Source organism: Phodopus roborovskii, unplaced genomic scaffold, assembly GCF_943737965.1.
Source record: "Phodopus roborovskii unplaced genomic scaffold, PHOROB, whole genome shotgun sequence".
NCBI lineage: Eukaryota > Metazoa > Chordata > Mammalia > Rodentia > Cricetidae > Phodopus > Phodopus roborovskii.
This window is the reverse complement of record NW_026125540.1, coordinates 2,710,748-2,720,197: the sequence shown is the minus strand read 5'-3', so window position 1 is coordinate 2,720,197 and position 9,450 is coordinate 2,710,748. Positions and strand designations below refer to the sequence as shown.

Below are 9,450 nucleotides of genomic sequence, written 5' to 3'. Positions count from 1 at the left end.
AAAGATAATACCTTTTCTTTTTTCAATGACTTAGGTATTCAGACACAGAAAACAACAAGTGATGTTAAAATTAATTAGGAAAGCTGATTTTAATCAGTATATTTAAATGTATTTCCTATCTGGTATTTCAGTACAGTGCCCTGGGGTCCTATCAGCAGGAGGAAGTTAAGTCGTGAATTCTGAGATGGATGCAGGTGTGCCCCATGACCGTTTACTTAGGCTTATCTATAACAAAATGTACATTTGCCTAATTTAAATTTGAAAATATTAAGCAGTTATGGTTCAAATTCATCTTATTCCTGTTTCCCACTACTTAAAAATTTAGTCTTCTCTTATATATTACATCATAACCACACGTTTCCCTCCCTCTAATCCTTCCAGTCCCTTCCCAGATATGTCACCAGAACAAGGAATAACAAGTTACAATAAAGCTAGATACGAGGTACAATAAAGCTAAGCACATACCTTTGTATCAAAATTGGATGAAAAAATCTAGTAGGAGGAAAAGGATTCAAAAGCAGACTAAAGAGTCAGAAGCACTCCACTCCCATTGCTAGGACTCCCACAAGAACGCCAATCTGTACAATCATAACATATATGAACAAGAGAAAGCTCGTACAAAAGCACACTCCCTGATTGTCACTTTATTCTCTGTAAACCCCTATGAGCTTTGCTTAGTTGATTCCGTGGGCTTTGTTCACATGGTATCCTCATCCCCTCTGAATCATACAGTCCTTCCTCTCATTTTTGTGGAGTTCCCCAAGCTCCACAATACTTTTGGCTATGGGACTCGGCATCTGTTCTAATTAGTTGTTGGATGAAATCTCTGATGATTATTAGACTGGGCTCTTATCTATAAATATAGCAGAATATCATCAGGAATCATTTAATTGATTTTTTTTTCCAATGACTGTTCAAACTTGAGGTCCATGCCTGCCATTGTTAAAGAAATGAATATTTTGAAACATTCTTTTGTACCATAGGAATGTAAACCCATGACATTGGACAAACATTTTTTTGGCAGAGAAAAACTGACTTTTGGGACAGTGATACCTTTAAAACTTGCATTGACCACCAGCTATGATCTTCACATCCTGAGGGAAAGAAAATGAAAGTTCTGTGTTCCTTTTCCTTGACCTCAGTATAAATGGCAATGCCTTTCTCAGCAATACCATGCTTATAGAAGGCCAGGAATGATAAATGATAAATAAGACAGCTTTAAAAGGCTCATCATCACTGATCATTAATGAAATGAAAAATCAAGCTGCAGTGACATTATACAGCAGCTAATTTCTCAGATGTGTGTGAAATGTGCATAGACTAGGTTCACAAGTGCAAACTGGAACAATATTTTAAGGAAAATAATTTCAGTTTTTTAGAAAATTAAGTGTAACTAACTGTAACATATCCTAATTAATATTTGAATTTGAATGTTTCAAGCCATTTTATTTCAGGGACCATGAAGTCTATCAATGAATATTTTATTATATTTTAGGTGTGTGTGTATAATGAAATATTATCCAGAAACAATAGGAAAGATGTATCAATATATACATAGCATGGTTGAATCCTAAAATGTATTGTACTGAATAAAGGAATCTATACATTAATAAAACATGCACTACATTCTGGAGGTGCTCTGTTGTGGGAAGCCATGCTGGCCACATTGGCTTCATCAGGCTTTGCCACGTCAGCTTGTTTATTGTTCTTGTATCCTAATCGTCTGCGCATGCCTAATCGTCTGCACATGCCTAATCGTCTGAGTATGAACATTGTGACATTATCCTAAGATGGCTGCTCACCTATCCCGATTGGGTGATGCACAATTGTCCGATGAGACCTAAGCCAATCAGACGACGCTGCATGTCCACATCATCATGAGTATAAGCTTGGCACTCCATAGGGTCAGGGTCCTTCTCCTTCTCTTTTTCAGTCTTTCTCTCTTTCGGCTTGGAGCTCCCAATAAAGTGTGCTTGAGAAGAATCCTGTTGTTGTTGTTCTTCCTGCTGGCGGGACGGGTGCAACAAGTGGTGCCGAAACCCGGGAAACCAGGGAAATTTCAACAATTGGCCAGTCGAGAGGACCCCGGAGGACACCTCCGAGGGAGGATTCAAAACTCAACACACGGAGCAGCGGTACTGGTAAGTTAAGTGCACTGATAGTTCCCGGTTAAAGTGGGAATCCGTCAAAAGCAGGAAGATCTGCAACAAAAGCGGGTGTTTGCTCTCTCTGTAAATAAAGAGGGAGCAGGAAGTTCTGCGGTAACAGCAGATGATTTGCTCTTCTCGGTAGACAAGGAGGGAGCAAGAAAAGAAGCTGCACAAGGAGGAAGCAAGAAAAGAAGCTGCGCAAAAAACCAAAAGTAAAAACTAGCGCTTTAAGGATGTGCTATATGCTAAATTTTGGATTGTAACTGGTTTGTAAGTGTGATGTAGATAAGCCAGCTGATCGCCCCAAATGTAGGTCGACCGTATATAAGGTCGCAGAATGGGACACCACCACTCCACCTTTTTGGAGCCACTACAGGAATTATTAAAACAACACAAACTTAAGATATCAGATAAGACTTTTAAGGGGTTCTTGGTATTAATCCCTGGGGATTGTGTTTGGGAGAAATTTGGCAAATGGATGTTAAACATATCCCATCTTTTGGCAAGTTTCAATATGTACATGTTTCTATAGATACCTGTTCAGGAATTATTCATGCTTCTCCCCTTGTTGGTGAACGTACTCAGCATGTTATTACTCATTGTCTAGAGCCCTGGGCAGCCTGAGGAAAACCGGGGGCACTGAAGACCGATAATGGACCCGGATATACTGCAAAAGGCTTTCGCCAGTTTTGTGAAACTATGGGAATTACTCATACCACTGGCCTTCCTTACAATCCACAAGGACAAGGCATTGTTGAACGTGCCCATCATTCTATAAAAGAATATTTACAAAAACAAAAAGGGGGAATAGGCCAAGGCCACACCCCAAAGAATAAACTATCTCTAGTACTTTTTACTTTGAATTTTCTGACGATTGATGCTGCGGGTTTATCGGCAGCTGACCGCCATATGACCCAATCTCCTCTTTGTTACGAGGATGCAAAATGGAAGGATGTACTTGAAAATGTCTGGAAAGGCCCGGATCCAGTTATAGCCAGATCCAGGGGAGCTGTTTGTGTTTTTCCACAGGGCCAAGCTGATCCTATCTGGGTACCAGAGCGGTTGACTCGAATTGTACATCATGAGAAGACAAGGGAAGACAACCTCCCCACTACCATTGATGATCCTGAGCCTGCTTCTGCCGATGATAATAAAGGGGGATAAGTTTCAGTTTTGAGCTGTGGCTAGAACATGGCCTGTCCCTGTGCCGGTTCATTCCTATTCTGGTGTTTTACCTACTTTATTCTCTACATCCTGTCAAGGGGAAATGCCTTGCATCAGGGACCCTATGCAAACACCAAAAATTTATAATCAAACCTCTTTTCAACTGAATGGCACTTTATGCTTTTTTCAGGGTAATGAGAATCATCCCCCCCCCCCCCCCGTGTATTGTTTTACAGAAACAAAATATTAGTGCTTGGCAGGACCCACTTGAAAAGTCTAAAGTTGGTATGAGCGTCTTGCTTTCTGCTTTAACCCAGATAGCTAAGGGAAAACAGAATGGGTCAGGAAAGGGAGGTAATGTTATGGACGTTAACATTACCACATTATTAATACAGAGTGAAGTGACCGTCCCCTCTAGACAGCCAAATCTTAAGACATATGCTTGTTATATTAAAAGTGCCCCCTGGTGTGAACCTGATTATACCTTCCCCCCGAATTTTTACTTCATGTCAGAGTCCAGACCATATCCAGAAACAGATCCTGCAGGGATTTCAAATGACCCCCTCATTAAGGTGCTACAATTTTAAGAGTAAAGGAAATGATACACTTAATAATAGTGCTGGATGGCCCTGGTATCAATGGCTTCTTTCCAACGAGGTGGGCGCTATGTCGGATGTGTCAGCCTTAGCAGAATTATTGGGTGTTAAACATGCATTATGGAATATTTCAGCAGTTCGGATTAATAAAACTGATAAGCCATATATTAATAATATAACCAAAAATCACCAATGGATTAATAGTAGTTCTAATCCAGCCTCAATTTGTGTGCAAGCCCCATTCTTTTTTCTAATAGTGAATGTTAGCATCAACACCTCTTTGATAGATTGCAAGAATATTACGTGTTGGCTTGCAGAATGCTGGAATGCCAGTGTCAATCTGGCTTTAATAGTAAATTTACCTACTTTTGTCCCCATTCCAGTGGAGGTGGATCCAAATAACTTACCCTTAGTAGGACTCATTCGACATAAAAGAGATTTTGGCATTACTGCAGCAATTATTTCCGCCGTAGTCATCTCAGCTGCAGCAGCAACTACTGCTGCTATTGGCATGACGTCTCAGGCTCAAACTGTGGAAGTTGTTAATAATATAGTGGAAAAGACTTCTGCAGCACTGGAAGTACAAGAAGCGATTAATAAGCACCTTCTCGCTGGCATTCATCTAGTTAATCAAAGAGTAGATTTTGTGCAAAATCAAGTAGAGGAGTTATATAAAATAATACAACTTGGCTGTGTTTCCCACTACCAGCATTTGTGCATTACTCACTTGCAATTTAATTTTACCGCTTCTTTTAATCAGAGTCGCAAGCTAGATGAATTTTTGGCAGGAAATTGGACGCTTGAAGGAGAGCAGTTATCTTGGAAGTTACTGTTCCAGATTGTACAGCTTAATAGAACTCGTCTGGAACCAGTCTCCCTGGGAGATTTTACCTCTTGGCTATCTTTTGCATTTTCCTTCTTTAAGGAATGGGTGGGGGTAGCTATATTCCGAGCAGCCCTTATGTGTGGCATGGTGTTTTGTCTCTGGCTTATTTGTCAAATCAGATGACAACATAGGCAGGATAACATAAAGATCGTTCAGGCACTTATGGCTTTGGGTCAAGGAGCCACAAGTGTGGCTGGCAGGCCTGCGAGGTGGTTAGTTCCACCCTGTCTATTGTAAGGCCTTTGCACACCAAGTGACCTTGTTGTCATTGCACCTTGGAAGGCTTACATCCCTGCATGAACAGCCTTTGCACCCTGACAGGGTTCTTCCCATTGCACTCGGGAAGGTGCTTAAGAGACTCTTGGTCTTAGGCTCTACCCTTGATCAGACTGGGCATCATGAAGGCTTGTCCTTGATCGGATATCCTGAGATTGCACAGACAAAAACAAAAAGGGGGAACTGTGGGAAGCCACGCTGGCCACGTTGGCTTCATCAGGCTTTGCCACGTCAGCTTGTTTATTGTTCTTGTATCCTAATTGTCTGTGCATGCCTAATCGTCTGCGCATGAACATTGTGACATTATCCTAAGATGGCTGCTCACCTATCCCGATTGGGTGATGCACAATCATCCGATGAGACCTAGGCCAATCAGACGACGCTGCATGTCCACATCATCATGAGTATATAAGCTTGGCGCTCCATAGGGTCGGGGTCCTTCTCCTCTTTTTCAGTCTTTCTCTCTTTCAGCTTGGATCTCCTAATAAGGTGTGCTTGAGAAGAATCATGTTGCTGTCGTTCTTCCCACTGGTGGGACGGGCGCAACACTATGCATTGTGGTAATATTGCTTCTAGAATTTGTGGGTTTTCAATATGAATCCCAGTACCAAATGTGGCGTACTACCCTACAACTCTCCCAGAGGTTTCCCACATAATACAGGATATCAATATTGCTCTTTGTTGCCAAACAGAACTAGACAGCAAGACACAATTTCTGAAGACACCTGGATACAGGACTCAGATAAATAGCCAGGATTGGATGGAAGCTTCTTCTCTGAAAGTTTTCACTATCCTACAAGGGCTGTGGAGAGAGAAAACTTATCAGTGATCACACACAGCTGTAGACCTTACCTGTTTTACAAGATGTGTCTTCTGCTAAAATAGGTATATGGAAATTCTTGGGGTGAAAACCCATTCCTGAATTAATTTAAGGACTCTATCATAGAAGGATATATGGATATATATATATATATATATATATATATATATATATATATATATATATGAGACTAGATCTACACAAAGACTTGTGGCTAAGGATGTCATAGACTTTGTAGAAATATATTGTTGATGCTTTTCCAAATGGACTGAAAGTTAAATGATTTTCTAAATATTTATATATATAGAAGGACATCCTCTTTCAAATCACCAGAGTGTCATATATGACACACCCTCTGAAGCTCAGGGAACACAACAGAAGAATGGGAAGAATTGTAGAAGTTGAAGAGTGGGAAGAAGTGCAATAGAAGACTGTTTTCTGAATGCAGCATGGTTACAGTAATAATTATGTACACACCCTAATGATGACTGTCTACATTGAATCCTAATAAAAAAGTGGATAGGCATGGAAGTAGGAGGGAGACCACCTAGGGAATAAATACCATTGGTAGGATTAGGATTATGATAAATGTGGGGATGCTACTGTGATCACAGTATACAAGTATGATACTGTCAAAGGTTATCTTAAAAGTACAGAAAATCATAAATCTACAAAGGCACACACTACACACTTTTATATATATATATATATATATATATATATATATATATATATATGATTGATTCATAAGTGTTTAGTTGGGTAGTTAGTAATAGTATGAAAGGATTAAAATTAAATTTGAGAGGTCTTTCAGGATTCATAGATATATTTATTAACTTGATTATGGAGTTACATAATGTTTATCAAATTCTACACTTGAATTATGAGCAGTAGGTTCACTTAAAACTTTTCAATGTGCAAAAATAGAACATTTCCATAAATATAGTTTACCGTGTATAGTCATTAAAATGATATTTCATACATTCTCATTAAAAGAAATTTAGAAATACATATTTTAAGGAATATGGATGAATATATAAAACATGCAGAAAATCATATTTTCAAAATATCTAAACATAAAATTTAAAAAGCAATTACTATGTTAAGTATGATAATTCATTACTATACACTTTGGATAATTAGTGACCTTCTCAATATGAGAATCATTTTCCAGCTGCTAGTAGTAAGAAATTGGTACAATACTTTAAATGAATAACAACTATTTTGTTTTTATTTTTAAAATGGTTAGTTAAAATCTTAATTTTAATTTTAGTTAAAATGGAATTTAATTACTTTCCCATTTTTTCTTTCTTCTGTCAAGCATTTCCCAAGCCCCCTCCCTAAAATCCTTCCATCCCTCCTCAAACTAAAATTGATAGCTACTTTTTCTTTAACTTTTACTGTAATATTTGTACAATATATATGCATATATATACATTTATGTATATACATTTGTAAATAGAGCAAATATGTTTATCATATAATATTTCTAGGATAAAACTATCATATGTATTGAACTATAAGGGATCATTTCAATATTTAAATTCATAAGAAAACTATTTAAACTTACGTTTTCCATTAATTTCCTGGTTTAATAGTACTTGCATATCTGCTTAAAATGTATAATTATATCTTTTTAAATTTTACATAAAATTGTATGGGCTTAGGCAAATAGGTGTCTCCTAGGCTAAGTATTCTGATCAATTTAATAGTCATGTCTATAGCTGAAGAATCAGTGTGTCCAATTTGAAATATCATGGTAATTAAACTTTCCATTTATATCTTTAGAATTTAAAAAATGTTGAGGTTATTATAATTATAATGAAATATTGAACACAATTATATGAACTTTTATAATTGATATCAGTGTATTCTCTTTTCAACTCTATGGAACACTGAAAAGAAGTAATTAGAAGAAATAAAAGGTTCATATTGAGAGGTTAATGCTTTAGAAACTATATGGAAGATATAAAATTTCAGAGAATTTTTTTTCCTTGGATACTGAGAATGAGAACTGTATTTTATGCTAATTTTAGTTATTGAAGAATATGTTTCAGCTTTGTGCAAAGTGACATAATTTCCTTTATCAGCCTACATGACAAATTGGTAAGATCCAATCACCCAAGTCAGTGCATTTCAAATTTTCAGCATTCTTTAATGGATATTTCCTTCAAACTAAGAAACATATAGTAACAACAGTTACTCTGCAGGATTATTGGCTGTGCCTCTTCATTATTCAGGTAATGTATAAAATCATGTTCTTTATCGACTTGCATCAATATCTTGTTTTCTGGGAGCACAAGAGAATGGTGAAAAGAAGAGGATTTTATCAAATGCTATTTAGAGACACACCAATTATTTTTCCTCTTTTATTGCTCTTTGAAGCACAAAACATTGTGCTAAAGATTCAAGAAACTTGAGGAATTCTTTGAAGTAAAACTGATAATGAAAGATGGGGTTTGTTGAGTACTTTATTGAGTGGATAAGAAATCATACTTATGGTTTTATATTTATTACCTGTAAGGTATACATGTACAACCTTCTTTTAGTAGTTATCAATATTTTATTGACACATGTATACTATATTTTCCTATCCTTAAGTCCACTCACATGAAAATCTTTTTAGTGAGTGCAGATTGTTTTCTTTCATGAGTATTGTTCCTTGTGCCTCCTTTAAATAGACATTTAGAATATTCAAATAAATGTGATAGCAAATTTCTTTCTAGAAATTAAATGCATATGTTTTATATATGTATATATATATATCAAATGTATATATGACAAAACATGTTAATTATATCTTTTTCTATTTACCAAAATTGAAAGTGCTTACATTTGTAAAAACAACTTCTTGTATAGAAGTTTTGTCATATAATCTTAAATTTTTTTAAACGTCATCATATCCCATTAATATGTACATGTAATAAAATAAGTAATTATTTCTTAAAAAAGTAATCCACAAAAGTCAAATAGTCAATATGATTACAGATATTTTTATTGTTAACGATTTTTCACACATGAATAGTTAAATAAAATGGTTGCCCTTATCTTTATTGAGGTGACTGTAATTGGCAAGCTTGTTGAATGATTGATCACAGATATACAAAAGAAATCAGATCTTGCAAACTGGTGCTCAGAAAGTATAGTGCTTCAGCATATTTAGGTAATAGAATGTCCTAAAAGATCAAAAACAAGTAGATCCATGGTGGAAAGATTAGGGGTGGGGTAACTTCAAAGGGAGTGATACAGTTTGATGTGTGATACCATATTCAATAATATCCAATATTGTTTTTTATAGACAGAAATTTGTATTGTGCACACATAAGACTAAGCTCTATCCCTGCACTTATGGCACATCATAAAAACACTTTCATGAATAAGTAGAAGCACACATAGATCAGACACCAATCATCTTAAGGGCAAGTGTGTGTCACTCTCTGTAAAGCAATCTTGGTAACAAAGTATTCATTGTGGGTATTTGTGTTGTTCCCAGCTACTGCCAGATAAACTTTACCTGGTTAGCGTAGAGTGATTCACTGATCTATGCTTTTAGCAATA

At 36.6% G+C, this 9,450-nt stretch overlaps 1 pseudogene; it reads left to right on the top strand.

The window, feature by feature from the left end:
* The first annotated feature begins 3,980 nt into the window (after positions 1 to 3,980).
* The window catches only part of LOC127216308 (hsc70-interacting protein-like), a 100,983-nt pseudogene continuing 95,513 nt past the window's right edge, over positions 3,981 to 9,450 (top strand).